Below are 20,667 nucleotides of genomic sequence, written 5' to 3'. Positions count from 1 at the left end.
TTAAACCTAAGTTTGCACATTCATAAATTAAATACTCAGACGTGTGAATTAACCTATCATGTAAATGTTAATTATAAACACTTAAAATGCTTGTAAACATGCAAGCTTTAGAGACACACTCAGTGATTGATGTGAAGTAGTAAGCAGAGGTAAGAGATTGTATAAATCATTCTCTTATACTTAATAAATGTATAATCGTGTATGAAGTAAAATAAATGATTCCTTGGAAAAATCTTTCTATGTTTTAATGGAGCATGGGATTTAGTAAAATATAAAATGGCATCATTACTGTAATAATAATGGACTCGAGCGCATTTGCACGGTTACATCTGAAACATCTGTAGTTGGTGAATTTTACTGCTCGGGAAAATATCAATGTCATCTTTATGAGCTTAAAAGTGGTTATATAACGACTGGATTGGAGAGAGTTGAGTAATTACTTTAATATTGAGCAACACTGCCACTTTTACAGAAGTGATGGTAGTTCTTTACAAGTGAAGAGTTAAGATAAACTGAGCAAGCAATAATTCATTGTTATAATATTTTTTGGTTGCACTGACAATAACCCTGTGAGAGTTAATGTTCCGGAGCCACAGTTGGTGTGAGATATAATGAGAACAAGGCAGTCCCCATGCAAATTACAAGCACTCCTATTCATGATCAGAAGTATATAAAACTCTTTCCTTATTGTAATGACACCACTTCTTTCTGTCACATTGGGTGGAAATGGCTCTCAGAGCAGGCATCAAGCACCCCAGAGCTGTGTAAAAGAGGATAATATTGTAGATCTTCCTATCGTGATCTTCTATGTTAAGGATCTTGCCTCTTCTAGTCTTCTAGTTTAGTTTAGTTTAGAGATACAGCACAGAAACAGACCCTTTGGCCCATCGAGTCAGCGCCGACCATTGATTCCCGCATATTAACACTATCCTACACACTCTAGGGGTAATTTACATTTATACAAAGCCAATTTACCAACAAGCATGTAGGTCTTTGGAGTGTGGGAGGAAACTGAAGATCTTGATGAAAACCCACGTGGTCACGGGGAGAACATACAGACTCCGTACAGACAGCACCTGCAGTCGGGATCAAACCCAGTCTCTGGAGCCAAAAGCGATGTAAGGCAATTCTACCACTGCACTACCGTGCCGCCCCTCTTCGCTTGGGTAGACAGCTTGGTCTTCCGTTCCTCTACCATCAAATGTCCAATAATAGAATAGGGCAATCCATATGGTCTAGAGGGATGGTGGGACGGAGCAGAGATATAATAGTACAGGTACACCATCGATTTTCTAGCACCCTTGGTTCAAAGGTTTCAAGGGTCTTTTATTGTCATGTGTACCAATTAAGGTACAGTGATGCAAATTACCATATAGTCATACTACAAAAAAGCAACAAGACACACAACTACATAAAAGTTAACATAAACATCCACCACAGCGGATTCCCACATTCCTCACTGTGATGGAAGGCAATAAAGTCTAATCTTCCCTCATTTTTTCTCCCGCAGTCGGGGCAGTCGAACCATCCGTCAGGGCGGTCGATGCTCCTGCATCCGGTGGTCGAAGCCCCCACATTGGGGCGATCGAAGCTCCCGCGTTGGGGTGATCAAAGCTCCCGTGTCGGGGCGGTCGAAGCTCCTTAAGCTTGGTGTTCCCGATGTCGGTCTCTAACTAGAGACCGTGGGCTCCACGATGTTAGAGTCCGCAGGTACCCACAATAAAGCTCAGAGGTCAATCCCTGGCCAATGGATCGCGGGCTCCGTGATATTAAGTCTGCAGGCTCCCACGGTGGAGCTCTCGAAGTCGGTCTCCAGCAAAGACCTCCAACTCCTCGATGTTAGGCCCCAGTGCAGATGGAGATATGATACGGAATAAAATCGCATCTCCATCGAGGTAAGAGATTAAGAGAAAATGTTTCCCCCTACTCCCTCTCCCACCCCCTCGCCCCCCCCCCACATAAAACAAGCTAAAGAATACAATACAATACAATATTTATTCCATTTGAAACTCAGTGAGGCTCAAACGAAACTCCGTTTCCACAGCCATATAAACAAAACAATTCCTACACGACACACAAACAATTCAATTCTCACAAACATTCAGCACAGTGAATCTCCACTAAAAACATACATTTGACACATACTCAAAAAACAATGAAGAAGAAAGGGACAGACAGACTGTTGGCGAGGCAGCCATTGCTGACGCCACCCAGAGCCTTGCCGGATTATCCATTTTGCCGGACCAACAGAGGTCACACAATAATAATTCAACAATACACCTCTGACCCACTAATTATACCATCCCGTGTCTGTAAAGCACTATGGACTGCTAGAAATGTAAATAAAGATTTAACAATGAACAAAGAAGTAAACAATGAACCTTTTCAGGATGGAGGCACACGTCCTTAAGGAGCGTATGCCCCACGCAATGCTCTCGGAATTTTGTCCGGATTAAAGGGGGTGCCGGACTACCATTGCCGCAAAATCAGTGGTGGACCTGTATTTCAGTTGGATTTCATAGTTTGTTTCAATATTGATTCCATAGGTGAGAAGAGACTCAATGTTACGGAAGCATAGGTGCTAGAGATCTGAAAACTATCAAGGTAGATAAATCACCAGGACATGATCAAATGTGTGCTATCATAATGTGGGAAGCTAGAGGAGAAATTGCAGAGATATTTGTATCATCGGTGGAAGTGCTGGAAGACTGAAGGGAGGTGGATGTTTTTCTTCCGAACGGTCCTTCCATAAGGCAGGGTGCAGTCTGATTCTCCTCTAAGACTTTGCTGACATTGGACTCTGCCTTAGGAACGGTTGCGTTTAATGTTGACAACAATATTCTGCACTCTGTATCTTTCCCTTCACACTACCTATTGTACTTGAGATTGTCTTGATTGCATTTATGTATAGGATTATTTAACTGGACAACATGGTGGAGCGGCACGGTGACACAGCAGTGGAGTTGCTGCCTTACAGCACTTACAGTGCGTAGGACATTATCAAATATGCGCTAAGATAATGTGGGAAGCTAGAGGAGAAAACGTACAGGTTTGTAGGTTAATTGGCTTGGTATGAATATAAATTATCCCTAGGCTGTGTAGGGTAGCATCAGTGTGCAGGGATCACTGATTGGCACAGACTTGGTGGGTCTGGGGGGGGGGCCTGTTTCTGCGCTGTGTCTCTAAATTAAACTAAACTAAGACAAGAAACAAAAGAAAGCATTTCACTGTACCTCGGTACACCTAAACCTCTGAAACATTGACTTCCTGCAAATGCCACTTGACTTGCTGACTATTTCCAGCTTTTCTGTTTTTAATTTGGATTTCCACCATCTGCAGATCTTTTTTTGAATTTATGACGGGTCTGAGGATAATTTTGAAATTGGCCGGGAAGGATAAAGTAGAGATGTGATTAGAATGGGAAAGAGTACCAGAGTACCAATTTTTTTCAAGTAAAAATTCCCCTCTGTGAAAGTAACCTTAGACTTTTGTGACAACTATTTTACATGACATTAAATGAATTGTTGTTTCTTGGTTTGCTTCTCCAACTCCAATGGACGGCAGGATTGTAATCATGTGTTGCCTTTCTGCTGACTGGTTAGCACACAAAAGATTTTCACTGTCCCTCAGCCCACGTGACAATTATCTAAACTAATCACAATAAAGAGACGAATGATAAAATTTCAATTTTCAAAAAGATGTATGATCGAAACATGTTTTGATTCAACATGATTGAGGAATTTTGATTCAGAAAAAAATGTTACAAATTTTGTCGCTTTACAAAAATGTTACCGATACTGGCAAAACAAATTTATGTTTATTATTAGGGTTTCCAATGATTCGGGTCCAGGCCAATCACGGCAACAAATATTCTGTCAGTTCATCAGCACCAATGCAATCACTGAGTTACCTGACAGTCTTTAAAAACCTGCAGTAAAATTATGCATTCTAATATATTTTGACAAGAAAATTGCTTGCCTTCTTGCTGATAGTCAACCACATAAATAATGCATTTGCAGTAATAGTTACAGCAGTGATGTAAAACTACGTCTGAATACCCATGCAGCATATTAAATATTAATTGGCCATGTGCATTCAGGTGTAGGTTTTCAGTCTGGACGTTACTACAAACATTTATCGACAATCATTATACCTTCAGAACAAAGAAAATCTACTTTGATTTTTTCTTTCCTCCACACTCAGCCTGCATCTGTTTGTGCGGCACTGGTACACAGCTCCCAGCTTAACTTTTTTTCTCCCAAAGTGCGGTGTTTTAGTTTAGAGAAACACCATGGGAACAGGCCCTCTGGCCCACCGGGTCCATGCTGGCCATCGATTACCTGTTCACAATAGTTCCATGTTAATCCACTTTCGCATCCACTGCCTACATGCTTGGGGCAATTGACAGAGGTCAATTAACCTACAAACCCACATATCTTTGGGATGGCGTGTGAAACCAGAGCAACTGGAGGAAACCCACAAGGTCACAGGCAGAACGTAAAAACTCCACACAGACTCCTTCTGAGTTCAGGGACGAACCCAGGTCTCTGACACTGTGAGGCAGTAACTCTACCAGCTGCACCCGTGTGGATCTCGGTTATGTTATAAGCAAGCACAGGAGTTGTTCTGCACACACAGTGCTGTGACTGCAGTTGCTTATAACATAAGCACATTAGTTGCTTATAACATGAGATTTAATCTGAGTGTATAAAATTATGAGAGGTCTAGGCAAGTTAACAGGAAGTGCCTATTTCCATTGGCCGAGGCATCAGCTCGGACAATAGACCTAAGATAATTGGTAGCAGAATGAGAGGAAGGATGGGAAGAAAGCTATTCATGCAGAATTGTGCGGCACTGACATTCAGCCACCACACACGACAGCATAGACAGAAGACCTTATTACTGGAATGAACACTCAGTTTGAGAATGAGAAGGGGAGTTAAAATAGTTAGCAACCTGGTGATCCAGTAGGCCTTCACAGACCGAGCGCAAGTGTTCAGCAAATTAGTCACGCGGGTTGTTAGCATTCATAGCCAAAGGATTTGAGTATAAGAGCAGGGAGGTTCTACTGCAGTTGTACAGGGTCTTGGTGAGACCACAACTGGAATATTGCATACAGTTTTGGTCTCCTAATCTGAGGAAAGACATTCTTGCCATAGAGGCAGTACAGAGAAGGTTCACCAGACTGATTCCTGGGATGGCAGGACTTTCATATGAAGAAAGACTGGATAGACTCGGCTTGTACTCGCTAGAATTGAGAAGATTGAGGGGGGATCTTATAGAAACTTACAAAATTCTTAAGGGGTTGGACAGGCTAGATGCAGGAAGATTATTCCCGATGTTGGGGAAGTCCAGAACAAGGGGTCACAGTTTAAGGATAAAGGGGAAGTCTTTTAGGACCGAGATAAGAAAATCATTTTTTACACGGAGAGTGGTGAATCTGTGGAATTCTCTGCCACAGAAGCTAGTTGAGGCCAGTTCATTGGCTAGATGTTTATGTGAATTGAATTGTGTTGGTGTGTGTCTTGGTTCTTTTTTTGTATGACTGCAGAAACCAAATTTCGTTTGAACCTCATGTGAGGTTCAAATGACAAATAAAAGGTATTGTATTGTATTGTATCGTATTGTATTGTATTGTATTGAAGAGGGAGTTAGATGTGGCCCTTGTGGATAAAGAGGGCAGGTACAGGATACTGAGTTGGATGATCAGCCATGATCATATTGAATGGCGGTGCAGGCTCGAAGGGCCGAATGGCCTACTCCTGCACCTATTTTCTATGTTTCTATGTTTCAAGAACCTGATGGTTGAAGGAAAGAGGCTGTTCCTGAACATGATCGTGTGGGACTTCTGGCATCTGTACCTCCTACTGACAGCAGCAGTGAAAAAAGAGCGCGACTCAGATAGTGGGATCCATGATGATTGTTGCTGCCTTCTTGAAACAGTGCCGCAAGGTAAATGGTGAGGCGTCAACTCATGGTTATGGCCCAAGTCTTGGTCTAGTTTAGAGATACAGCGCAGAAACAGGCCCTCCGGCCCACCGAGACGGCAACGAACAGCGATCCCCACATACTAACATTATCCGAGGGACTATTTACATTTATACCAAGCCAATTAACCTACAAACCTGTACGTGGAATGTGGGAGGAAACCGAAGAGCTCAGAGAAAACCCACGCAGGTCACGGGGAGAACGTACAAACGCCGTACAGTCAGCACCCGTAATCGGGATCAAACCTGGGTTTCCGGCACTGCAAGTGCTGTAAGGCTAACGCGCCGTCTACGATCCTCTGGTTGAACAGCTGATGCATTGGTTATTATTCCCTGGTTGTAGGACAAGTATGTTATTTCATATATTTAATTAAAGAATTATATCGGTTTCTCAAATGTCATAAATTATATCAAATGGTTATAAACTATTGTAAGATGGCTGATTAGATTTCTGTCAATGTTTCGATGGCTTTTCTGTGAGATTTGTTTTAAGTTGTTTAATAAGTTGATCTTGCCTGTGAATAACATTGTTCCCTGTAATTCCTGAATGACGAATTGTTTACTTTATACTGCTCTCCTTCTTGCAATTCTACTTCCAATTCATAACTTTAAAGATGTATGAATCACCTTTGTCAGAGCAAATATTCGAGAATCATTTCTTGCCTTTGGATGTAGACAAAAAGGCTGGAGAAACTCAGCGGGTGACGCAGCATCTATGGAGCGAAGGAAATAGGTAATGGTTTGGGTCGAGACCCTTCTTTGGTATACCTATCTTGCCTTTGGATAATATTTTGTGATGTCCTTGGCCACTTGGGAATGATTTTTTGTCTGCTAATAACCTGATTTCAGATTTCGAGGATAGACACAATAGACAATAGACAATAGGTGCAGGAGTAGGCCATTCGGCCCCTCGAGCCAGCACCCCCATTCAATGTGATCATGGCTGATCATCCCCAATCAGTATCCCGTTCCTGCCCTCTCCCCACATCCCCTGACTCCACTATTTTTAAGAGCCCTATCTAGCTCTCTCTTGAAAGCATCCAGCGAACCTGCCTTCTAAGGCAGAGAATTCCACAGACAAAAAGCTGGAGGAACTAAGCGGATCAGACAACATCTCTGGAGAAAAGGAATAGGTGACGTTTCGGGTTGAGACCCTTCTTCAGTCTTGGCCTGAAACGTCACCAATTCCTTTTCTCCAGAGATGCTGTCTGCCTACTGAGTTACTCCAGCTTTGTGTCTTTATCTGCAATTTGAACTAGCATCTGTGGTTCCTTCCTACACATCCTTCAGATTTCAAGGCATTACTTTATGACATTTCGAGATCATGTTTTTAAATTTCAGGTCCCGAGGTTAAAAGAAAATATATTTGCTTAAATCTATTTCCTATTTTGTTTTGTGAAAACCTTCCTATTTAGATTCTGATTAAATCCTCACAATTACAGATAAACAAATTGATTAGTAGTGTGACCGAGTGCAGGTTGATCGCTAGTGTCCCAAAGGAAATTCTATTGATCCCTTTTTAAGTACATGGAAATTACAGGGCAGAAACCGTCTCTTGGCTCGACTGGAGTTGTTGATAAGAATGATTCCCCCAAGCCTCCTTGCACGTCATCTGGTCTCATCAGTAATCCACTCATTCATCGACTCCCCAAAGTTTTACCAATATCTCAGACTCAACAGGGAAATAGATTACAAAAAAGATATAGCATGGAAACGGGCCCTTCAGCCCAATCGAGTCCACACCAACCATCAATCACCTGGTCATGCTTGTTCTATGTTATCTCACTTTCACATCCACTCCCTACACACTGGGGGCTACTTCCAGAGGCTGATTAAACTCCATCCCACAAGTCTTTCAGATGTGGGAGGAAACCAGAGCACCTGAAACTCACACGGTGACAGGGAGAACGTGCATGCATACTCCACACAGAAAGCACCCGAGGTCAGGATTGAACCTTGTGGCGCTGCGAGGCACCTCGTTCTTTCTCAAATTCTTCTTCCTCTTCCTCTTCTTTTTCTTTCCCTTAGGATTGAGGCTGTTTTGTGTAGGATTGAAGCATTTAATGCAATACCTCAAATCATTTTTCCTACATCACACTTCTCAGCAGAACTTTTTTTAATCTTGAATATAAAATGGCAAGACTCAATTTTTGCAAACTATCTTGGGCTTGAAATTCCACATTCTTCCAAGCCAACCTGCCCAATTTTGAGCAAGACTAACAGAAATATTAGATTCTTGAATGAGCTGCATCCATCTTGAAGTGAAAAGTCAGTGGAATTGACGTTACTGGGATCAGGAATGAGATAATCAGTCATCTTGTGTAATTTTTAACAATTTGAGATAATATTTCTGGACTTTCATCTTTGGCATAACCTTTGTAGGTGATATAGGCTTGGATTTCCAGTGTTTATTGCCAAGTAATAAGTTTTCAATTAATTTGTTTTCAGTTGTGTTGTGACCCATCCGTCAAACTTTATCAAATCTTCCATCCCAATTTCAATTTACTCCTTTCACAGTCCACTGAAATTTGTTTTATCCAATTGCCTCAGAGCGAAAAGGATACTGTCCCTGATGCAGCCTCTCTCCAACCAGGTTTACGCTGAGCTCTTAATAATAATATTGCTTTAGGAGCATCAGCATGCTTTAGGAATGTCAGTAAGTCTCTCTCTGGAGGTTATGGACTCATTTGTACTTCCAGATATTGATCAGACAATCTAAGCTGATGCTTTAGTTCTGTGCAAGGAGTGTTGCTTTACTGAAATCCTCTTTAACCTTAATTAAATATTTTGTCTAGACGCAAAATTGTTATCCAGACAGTAGAGACATTGTGAATCTGCAGTAACCTCATGTCTCATATAATCCTGATTCTCGGAGCCCCAAGGTGGCAACGTGACTCTTGCGGACATTAGAATTCCAACAGCACTGGTCGGATTATTTTTAGAGAATCGTAGAAAGTATGTAATATAGAAGGAGGGTGCACATCACATCCTCTCAGTCTCAGAAGAACAAGTGTTCCCCAGCCTATTATGTTTATCTGGCACTGCCTGCTTATCCTGCAGGTTAGGGCTCTTCAAGAACATGTCCAGATCAATGTGTCTACCTCAGTTTCAGAGAATGAGTTCCAGAATGTTCCTACCTCCAGCCTGAAAATACTCATCCTCATCTCTCCTGGTTTTTAATCACTCTGTTAATACCATAAGGTCATAAGGAACAGGAGTCGAATTAGGCCATTCGGTCCATCAAGTCTACTCTGCCATTCAACCATGGCTGATCTATCTTTCCCTCCAAACCCCATTCTCCTGCCTTCTCTCCATAACCTCTGACACCCTTTCACATTCGCTCTGTTAACCTAATCACAATTTGACACACTTCAATTCAGTCTTTCCTCAACCTCTTTTGTTCCGAAGAAAGCAACTGCAGCAAATCCAAACTTTCATCACAATCATATGTTAGAGCTGGTAAACTCCTTGTAAATCTATTGAAAACAAGGACCTCTCCGCAACTCCTTGGTTCAGTCATCCCTTGCCACTCGGACCACCCCCTCCTTTCCCCCTACAACCTGTCCTTATCACTCCTCACTTGTCTTCATTCATGGGTCACAGCAGTCCTTCCAGGTGAGACAGAGATTCACATGCACCTCCGCTAACCTCATCTACTGCATCCGGTGTTGCCGATGAGGCTTTTTGTACATCGGTGTGACCAAGTGTAAGCTCAGTGACACTATTTCTGAACACTTGCACCTCATTTTCTGCTGGTGTAGATTAAAAACCAATGGTATGAACATTGAATTATTTAATTTTAGGTGACCTCTAACAACCCCTTCCTCCTCTCTTGGCAATTGAGGAGCTCATTTAGATGCATCCTAAAGGTCAAAAAGTCATGTGATAGGTCATTCGGCCCATCAAGTCTACTCCACCATTCAATCATGGCTGGTCTATCTCTCCCTTCTAACCCCATTCTTCTGCCTTCTCCCCATAATCACTGACACCCGTACTAATCAACAATCTATGTATCTCTGCCTTAAAATTATCCATTGACTTGGTTTGGCTTCCACAGCCTACTGTGGCAAAGAATTACACAGATTCACCACTCTCTGGCAAAATAAATTCTTCTTTATCTCCTTCCTAAAGGAACGTCCTTTAATTCAAAGGCTATGACCACTAGTCCTAGACTCTCCCAATAGTGGAAACATCCTGTCCACATCCACTCTATCCAGGCCTTTCCCTATTGAGTGGGTTTCAATGAGGTCCCCCCCCCCATTCTTCTAAACTGTAGTGAGTACAGGCCCAGTGCTGTCAAACGCTCATCGTATGATAAGCACCATAAAGCTTAAATGCAGTAACTTCTTTGACAAGCCATTTACGTTTAAAACTAAAATATTATTACAGAACAGAGAACAGTACAGCATAAGAACAGGCCCTTCAGCCCACAATGTCTGTGTCGAACGTAAAGCCAAGACCAGCTCTTATCTACCTGCATATAATCCATATCCCTTAATCCCTGCCTTATCCATATGCCTATCCAAAAGTCTCTTAATGCTACTATTGTATCTGCTTCAGATTTCCAGACTCTTATACTCAATGCCCCAACTTATGAAAGCATACCATATTCCACTTTACCAATCTATCTGCTTATGCAGCTATTTTCAGGGAGCTATGGACTTAGACCCCAAGACCCCAAGACCCCCCTGTAAATCAATGTTGTGAAGGGTCATGCCACTAATAGTATATTCTACCCTCATATTAAACCTCCCAAAGTGCAAAACTCACACTTGCTCACACTTGCTCGACTTAAACACCATCTGCCATTTCTCTGCCCATTTCTGTAGTTGATCTCCATTGTACTGTATACCTTGACTGCCTTCCTTCCAGTCCGCGACCCCAGCCTTGGTATAATCTACAAACTTGCTAACTAACTGTTCTATGTTTACTACCAAATAATTTATATATATATATATATCGCAAACAGCAGAGGTCCCAGCACAGATCCCTGAAGAACTCCACTGGTTACAATCCTCCAGCCTGGTTGTCCTTCCACCACAACCCTCTGGCTTCTACCAATAAGCCAGCTCTGAATCTATATGACCAAGTCACCGATAATCCCGTGCTTCTTAATTTTCTGGATCAGAATTCCATGGGGAACTTTGTCAAATGTCTTACTAAAATCCAAGTCGACAACACTGCTACCATTCCCTCACCGATCACTTTCATCACCTCCTCAAAAAATTTGATCGTTAGTAAGACACGATATGTATAACAAAAAGTGATAGATTGAGTATCAAAACTATTGAATTTCTGAGTCTGAAGAAGGTTTTCAACCTGAAACATCACCTATTCCTTTTTTCCCGAGATGCTGTCTGATCTATTGAGTTACTCCAGCATTTTGTGAATATCTTCATTGTAAACCAGCATCTACAGTTTCTTCCAACACATACAAATTTCAATACTAACTGTTTTTGAGTTATAAATACAGTCTACAATTATAACCCTCTTGGTCCAGGCACGGATCCAATTTTTGGTCAAATGTATCAATCTTTCTTGGATCCCATGCACCTTTATAATGTGGACCAGTTTGCCATGAGGGCCTTGTCATAGAGTCAAACAGCATGGACAAACAAGCCCTTCAGCCCATTGAATGCACACTGATCATCAAGTACCCACCTGTTCCATGTTAAAGGCCTGTCCCACATATGTGATGTTTTTGGCGAATGTCAGTCGTAGCAGGTCGCCGAAAAAGCGGCTACTGTACTCTCCCCTCCCCCCCACGACAATGTCCATGACAAGCTACGACAACCTACCACCTAGTCGACGTCAAACTACGGCAAGCCTACCAAAAACCGGCGACCGATTAGAACGTCCATCTACGACCACACCTACGACAACCTACGACCACACAGGCGACAACCTACAACAACCAAAGTCAACCTATGTCCACTCGCGACAAGCTACGACAAGCAACGACCCTCACGCAGAGAGTAGTGAATCTCTGGAACTCTCTGCCACAGAGGGTAGTTGAGGCCAGTTCATTGGCTATATTTAAGAGGGAGTTAGATGTGGCCCTTGTGGCTAAAGGGATCAGGGGGTATGGAGAGAAGGCAGGTACAGGATACTGAGTTGGATGATCAGCCATGATCATATTGAATGGCGGTGCAGTCTCGAAGGGCCGAATTGCCTACTCCTGCATCTATTTTCTATGTTTCTATGTTTCTATCGGTGACAACTGAAGGCAATACAGTCGCCGGTACCGGTTGATGTAGGTTGACGTAGGTAGTCGCCAATGGAATTCACCGAAGTCAGCACCTGGCGACAACCAACGTCACCTGGCAACAACCTGCGTCATCCTGTCGACAACCTACGACAGCACCTATGGCAGGAGAAGACAAGTTATGACAAGCCCACAGTCGCCAAAAAGTTTTGAACATTTTAAAATCCAGTGGTGACCAGAAAAACGTTATGACTCTTTAGGCGACCTTCGGAGACTACTCACGACCATACAGGCATCACTCCGCGACCATGTGGCGACAGCCTAGTCGCTTGTAGTTGCCGAAAAAAATCGCCTAAGTGGGCCAGGGGCCTGATCCCCCGACATTCCCATCAAATTTGCAATGGCTGATCAACTTATAAAGCTGTACATTTTAAACATGTGGGAGGAAACTGAAGCACGCGGAATAAACCCATGCATTACAGGAAAAACATGCAAACTGTACACTGACAGTACCGGTGGTGAGGATTGAACCTGGGTCACTGAAGCAGTGAGGTGGCAGGTCTGCTAGTGTGTCATTTAAACTTCTGAAAGTCATGCAAACCTCATCAAATGCATTGCACTCATGCATTACCTTACTTCAAAAAATGCAACCACCTTAATGTCCTTCCAGGAAAGAGATGAGGAGAAACTTATTTAATCAGAGGGTGGTGAATCTGTGGAAGTCTTTGTCACAGAAGGCTGTAGTGGCCATCAGTGTATATTTATGGTAGATTCTTGATTAGTACAGGTGTCAGAGATTATGGGGAGAAGGCATGAGAATGGAGTTAGGAGGGAGAGATAGATCAGCCATGATTGAATGATGGAGTAGACTTGATGGGCCAAATGGCCTAATACTACTCCTATTCCTTATGACCTTATGACCTTATGATCAACGTATCCCAGCTTTCCAGTGATTTATTTCAGGGAAGACTACTATTTTGTTCTAAATAATCCTTACTTACCTATCCCATTAAAGTCCAAATCCTTCTCTTTTAAAGGCACGTCGTATGATGTTTAGATTGCGGAATAAAATAACGATCCTCTTGACCTACCCTCAGGAACTGCAGATGCTGGTTTAAACCAAAGTTACACACAAAATGCTGGAGGAACTCAGCGGGCCAGGCAGCATAGAAGTAATGGGGGACGTTTTTGGTCAAGACCCTTCCTCAGATTGATGTTAGGGGAGAGGGAGATACATAGATAAGGAAGTGTAAGGTGTGAAAATAGGACAAAGGAATAGAGATCAAGGAAAATGTATAATTGTAGAACTTTGATAAATGGTTTGTAAATTTCTGAACAACACGATACATCCTGGCCCATCTTTTCCTTTGTACATTTTTTGGGAATTGCTGGCTAAACTGACATTTATTAATTATCTTTTAATTGGTGGTAAACCACCTTCTTGAATGACTTTAATCCATGCAATCTATAGGCAGTCCAATTGTTGCTGATTAGATTTTCTGGCCCCAGCCAGAAAGCAATATTCATATTTCTTCTTGGAGACACAAGGAGCTGCGGATGTTGGAATCTTGTTTTAGTTTTAGAGATAGAGCATGGAAAAGGCCCATCGGCTCATCGATTCCAATGTGACCATCGATCACTCATACACTAGGTTCATGTCATTCCACGTTCATATCCTACACACTACGGGCAATTTCTAGAGGCCAATGAACATACGGATAGACACAAAATGCTGGAGTAACTCACTGGGATAGACAGCATCTCTGGAGAAAAGAAATGCGTGACGTTTCGGGTCGATGCCCCTCTTCGGACACAATGAACCTATGTACTTGTTAGCCTTTGGAATGTGGTCACAGGAAGAATGTACAAACTCCACACAGACAGCATCGGAGGTCAGGATTGAACCCGGGTGTCTGGCCCTGGGAGGCAGCAGCTCTACCTCTGCGCCACCCTGCCACACGAAACACAAAGTACCGGAGGAACTCGGTGGGTCAGGCAGCATCTCTGGAGGATAAGACTCGGTGATGGATCGGGTCATGACTTTTATTCTTGTCTGGTCATCACTGAGGTTGTGAATAAAGAAGATGAAATTTAGTTTGGAATATAACAAAGCAGATTGTAATGTGGAGCTGCCATCCATTGACATAAAATGTAAAACAAAGTCTCAAGCAGTTCAGCCCATTAAAAAACAGGATATTCATCTCAATTATACTGTGTGCCAATTGTTTGAAGACTAATGAAACATGCTACCTCATAATAACAAGAGATTGTGGGGTCACGTTTCTGTTCTTGGTCATTACGAGAAGGAAATGTTAGCCGTTCTATACATCCTGAGATGGTTTTCTAAGGACAATGATGTGCTGTGGGAAATGCCTTATGGGCCTGTTCCACTTAGGCGATTTTTTTAGGCGACTGCCAGCGACTAGGACAATGGAATTAATCAAAGTCAATACCGGCGACAACCTACGTTAACCTAGTGACAACCTACGACAGCATTTACGACAACCCAAATTGTCGCCACTGTCGCAGAAATTTTTTCAACATGTTGAAAACTTTTCGGCCATCGCCTGTAGTCTCCTAAAAAATTGTCTAATTGGGACAGGACCATAAGGCTAACCTGCAGTTGATTTACAGTATCTGTAAAGCAGATAGAGTCATAGAGTGATACAGTGCGGAAACAGGCCCTTCGGCCCAACTTGCCCACACCGGCCAACATGCCCCAGCTACACTAGTCCCACCTGCCCGCATTTAGTCCATATCCCTCCAAACCTGTCCTATCCATGTAACTGTCTAACTGTTTCTTAAATGATGGGATAGTCCCAGCCTCAACTACCTCCTCTGGCAGCTTGTTCCATACACCCACCACCCTTTGTGTGAAAAGTTACCCCTCAGATTCCTATTAAATCTTTTCCCCTTCACCTTAAATCTATGTCCTCTGGTCCTTGATTCACCTACTCTGGGCAAGAGACTCTGTGCATCTACCCAATCTATTCCTCTCATGATTTTGTACATCTAAATAAGATCACCCCTCATCTTCCCGCCCTCCAGGGAATAGTCCCAGCCTGCGCAACCTCTCCCTATAGCTCCCTCACCATCTAGTCCTGGCAACATCCACATAAATCTTCTCTGCACCCTTTCAGATGACCAGCCATTTTGGGTGAAAGGCTATGGGAATACATCATGGCGGGATTGAACAGTACAGCTCAGGAATGTGCCCCATGGCCCACAATGCCAAGTTAAACTAATCTCCTCCACCTGCTCTTTATCCATATCCTTCCATTCCCTGCGGATCCATATGCCTATCTAAATGATTCTCTAATGCCACTATCATATCTTCCCCCATCAACACCCCTGGCAGCGTGTTCCAGGCATCCACCACTCTCTGTGTAAAAAACCTGCCCCACACATCTCTTATAAACTTTCCTCCTTTCACCATAAAGCTATGCCCTCTAGTCGTTCACATTCACATCCTGGGAAAGATCTACTGGCTGGCGCTTGGATGGCAGCCTCGCCAACAGTCTGTCTGTCCTTTTTGTCTTTTTTGTGTATTTTTAGTGTGTTTAAAAAGTATGTGTTAATGGTCTCTGGTTTGTTTTATGTGGGGGGTGGGCAGGGGGGTCGGGGGAAACATTTTTTCAATGTCTTACCTTGCCGTAGATGCGATTTTTATCTGGATCATATCTCCGGTCGCTCTGCGGCCTAACATCATGGAGCTGGAGGCCTTGCTCGGGACTGAGTTTGAGCTCCATCGCGGGGCATGCACTTACCATCGGAACTGATTCCTTGCCTGGGATCGATGCTCCAACCGCGGCCTGCGGACTTTAACATCAAGGGGCTCGCAGTCTCGGGTTGAGACTGACGTCGGGAAGCTCCAAAAGCCACATGACGTTCGACTCGCCCCGACCCGCGGTAGATCGCCCGGCGTGGGGGAGCTGAGATTCCCCCCCCGATGCAGGAGCTTGATTGCCCCGACGAGGAGGCCCACTGCCCGGTACGACCGTCCCGTCAACGGAAAGTTAGAGGCCCCCGACCACGGGAGGACAAAGAAGGGAGAGATTGAACTTTTTTTTCACTTTCCATCACAGTGAGGAATGTGGAGGAGTCACTGTGGTGGATGGTTATGTTAAAATGTATTTTGTGTGTTCTGATGCTTTTTATTGGTATGACATTATGGCAAATCAAATTCCTCGTATGTTGCAAAACATACTTGGATCATAAAGTATGATTATGATCATTATGGCATAAAAGGGTCTGACTGCCTACCCAATCTATGCCTCTCATAAGTTTATACACTTCTTTCTCATCAATTGACAAATAGTTGGCAACAAAGAAGAGTGGATTCCTCCGAGATTCCTTGCCTTGAAAGCATTCATGACAAGTGAGTATAAATGTCAATAGTGTGGCACATCCAAACACTTTTTAAGGTAGACCGGAAAGAGTAACGCAGTGGTGCAGCTGGCAGAACTGCTGACTCACAGTGCTCGAGACTCGGGTTCATTCCTGATCTCGGGTACTATCCGTGTGGAGTTTGCACCTTCTCCCTGTGGCCCTGTGGGTTACAAGATTTCAAGGTTTCAAGGTCAGTTTATTGTCACATGTACCATTTAAGGTACAGTGAAATTTGAGTTACCATTCAGCCATATTAAGTGAAAAGCAACAAGACACACAGCCACATAAAATAAAAGTTAACATAAACATCCACCATAGCGACTCCCCACATTCCTCACTGTGATGGAAGGTAGTAAAGTCCAATCTTCTCCCGCAGTCGGAACTGTCGAACCATCTGCAGTCGGGGTCTTCAAAGATCCCGCAGCCGGTGATCTGAAGCCCTCGCGTCGGGGTGATAGAAACTCCCGCGTTGGGACAGTTGAAACTCTCCGCGGCTTGAAGTTCCCAAATCGGTCTCTAACCAGAGTTTCCTCCCAGTCCTCCGGTTTTCTCCCAAACCCCAAAGATGTCTGGGTTGGTAGATTAATTGGCATCTATAAAGTTTGTTCTAATGTGTAGGGAGTGGACGAGACAGTGGGATAATATAGAATTAGTAAGAAAGGGTGATCATTGGTCAGCATTGAATCAGAGAGCCAAAAGGCCTCTTTATATCCTGTCACTAAACTAAACTAAACTAAACTAAACTAAACTAAACTAAACTAAACTAAACTAAACTAAACTAAACTAAACTAAACTAAAACTAAACTAAAACTAAACCAGAGCTAAGGAGACAAGGATTTTCATCAGCGTGTGGAATCAGCATTAATTATGTAATTAAATTTAATAATTTCCTGCTATCATCTCATTTAGCAGGTCTTTGCACATCAGGGACTTCCTGGATCTCCGACTAATTAATCCCTTCCCTTGCATCACACAGCCCTTCATCCATGGGAAGAACCGACAGCACAACTCTCCTGGTGCTGCTTTTGTCTTTACCTGCCGAATACAAAATCAATTTGGCATTACGGAGACGTGCTCACGAGAAGGCAGGAGGAAATGATTCATTCGTGGGTAAAAGTCATTAATAATGGACGAAGCAAGCAAAATAGTTTCATGTCTTCCCCTCTGTGCCTTGTAACTCTGCATTAAGCAAAGAGATAGACTTCCCTTCAAAGGGAAGCAATGTCAAAAAATGGACGTTGAAAGATAATGTCTTTTCAAATCCCAATAAAGGTTCTACTGAGAAGTATCTAAATTCCCCCAATTGTACAATTGATGCTGGATTTGGTGGCAGGTTGAATCATTAAAGGTTTGTAAACTGGATATCTTTGGTAATTGGCAAGGTTTGCAGTCCTCAATATTTAACTCCTGAATATTCAAGGGTTCCCTGAAGAATCAAAACGTCAATGAAACCACACTTAAGAACTGTACGCACTGTGTACATTTCTGTTTCCAGACTGTATGAAGGATATGGTAGTGATAGAGAAAGAGCAGAAGAGATTCACAGATATGCTCCGACCAGCGATCATTAACAATATCCTACACACATTAGGAACAATTTACATTGTCCTACAAACCTGTACGTGCTTGGAATGTGGGAGGAAACCGAAGATCTCGGAGAAAACCCACACGGTCACAGGGAGAATGTACAAACTCCGTGCAGACAGCACCCGTAGTCAAGATCGAACCCGGATCTCTGGCGCTGTAAGGCAGTAGCTCTACCTCTGCGCCACCGTGCTGCCCTGTTGTTGAAAATTATTGTTTTTTAATTTTATAAAAATTAATGTTTAAAAGATGATCTGCTTCAGAGCAGGGGACAAACACTATTAGGATCATTCTCATAAGTTTCTTGGGTCAGTGTTCTTTGAAGGACAAGTCCAATTATGGTCACTATCCTCCTATTTCCCCAATGCCGTATGAATTTGTCTATTTTATGTTCTTATTTTGTTACACCAACCTTCTGGGCAGTGTATCCCAGATCCCAAAAGTTTGTTGTTTACAAATGAAAATCCATCTCCCTTTTGCCAATCATGTTCAATGTAAATGGAAGCAGATTTATTTCTATATATTAGGGCTTTAGTCAGTGAATCACAGATCCATACAGCACAGAAATAGACTCTTCCAGCTCCTCCAATCTGAACAACTTGTCTAACCGACCTAGTCTTACTTGCTTAGAATCATAGTCATGGAGTCATGCAGCGTGGAAATAGGCCCTTCGGCCCAACTTGCCCATACTGGCCCAGCTACACTAATCCCACCTGTCTGTGTTTGGCCCGTATCCCTCCAAACCTCTCGTACCAAAGAACCTTGCCCTGGTTCATCGCCCTCCTAGCCTTTTCATATCCATGGACCAACTAAGTGCCTTTGAAATGTCATAATTGCAACAGCCTCTACTACTTCCTATGGAAGCTCATTACACATAAGTACCACCTTCAGTGTGAAAAGTTTGCCCTTCAGGTCCCTTTTAAATCTTGCGCTGCTCGCTTACACACCTTAAGGGCCTGTCCCACCTAGGCGATTTTTTAGGTGATTACAGCCGACTAGACTGTCGCCACATGGTCGCCGAGGTGTCGCCCGTATGGTAGTGCGTAATCTCCTCAGTCACCCAAAGAGTCGTAGCGTCTTTCTGGTCGCCGCTGGATTTTCAACGTTGAAAATTTTTCGACGACAGTGGGTTTGACGCCAATGAACGTAGCTTAACTTCACCTGACATAGGTGCTGTCGTAGTTTTCGCCGGGTTAACATAGGTTGTCGCCAGGTGACGTAGGTTGTCGCCAGGTTAGCGTAGCTTGTCGCCGGTGCTGACTTAGTTTTTTGTTGTTGGTAAAGAACAGATTCTATTTCAAATTTTATGTCGAAGGGGGGACCAGTCGCCGGTTTTTCAGCGACCTGCTACGACTATGACAGTCGCCTAAAAATAGCCTATGTGGGACAGGTTCTTCACTAGTCTAGTTTTGAGACTACCCTAGCTTGAGGAAACAAATTGTAGCTATTCGCTGGTCACTTGCCTGTGTGGTGAATTTTTTAGAAAGTAATTTTCTAAAACTACCACATGCAGACATTCAACTTGAGCCCAAACAAAAACTAAAGGAAAAACTTCCCCATGCAATACTCGTTGTCTGAGATCTTTGCTACTCACTTGAGGCATCATTATGGTCTAATTTAGTGAATGTATTAATACAGAGGAGAGAAGGATTCTGCAGGAATGCATCGAATGTTCATTCATCAATGCCACATTGCAGAATTCCCTAGCTTCTTGTTTCTTGACAAAAACATTGAGCTCTATCAAGTTAAGATAAATCTAAATCTTCCTCAGGGCTGCGAATAGCATAGGTTCGTATTATCTTAAATATGTGGTTAGCACTTCGGCACTTTCTTCAGTGAATTGTGGGGGTTAATATTTAATCCAATTCACTGTATTTGGCAAATGTCACCGCAGTGATCATTGTTCAAAGCAGGGCTACAAAAACACCCAACCCTTTCTCGGCATCACCTCGACCTGGCTCAAAATTCCCTGGTTGGAAAATTACATATTTCATAAAATATTCCTTTCAGAACTTGAGGCAAATTTACTTTGTGGTTTAGATTAAATTAAGTATCTACCTGGTGTTGCACAGTAAGGGCAGCGCAGTGGCATTGCCGGCAGAGCTGCTGCCTCACAACGCCAGAGACCTTGCTCGATCCTGACCTTGTGTGCTGTCTCTGTGGAGCTTGCACGTTCTCCTTCTGACTGAGTGGGTTTTCTACACGTGCTGCAGTTTCCCCCCACATCTAAAAGATGATGAGTTTGCAGGTTAATTGGCCACTGTTAAGTGTGAGGGAGTAGGTGAGAAAGTGGAATAACATAGAACTAGGGTGAATTGGTGATCAGTGATTGGCATACACTTGGTGGGCCGAGCGGCCTGTTTCCATGCTGCTATCCCTAAACTAAAACGTTTGTTTTATATAACCATATAACCATATAACAATTACAGCACGGAAACAGGCCATCTCGACCCTTCTAGTCCGTGCCGAACACGTATTCTCCCCTAGTCCCATATACCTGCG

The sequence above is a fragment of the Amblyraja radiata genome, chromosome 2 (genome assembly GCF_010909765.2).
Source record: "Amblyraja radiata isolate CabotCenter1 chromosome 2, sAmbRad1.1.pri, whole genome shotgun sequence".
Taxonomy (NCBI): domain Eukaryota; kingdom Metazoa; phylum Chordata; class Chondrichthyes; order Rajiformes; family Rajidae; genus Amblyraja; species Amblyraja radiata.
This window is presented reverse-complemented; position numbering follows the sequence as displayed.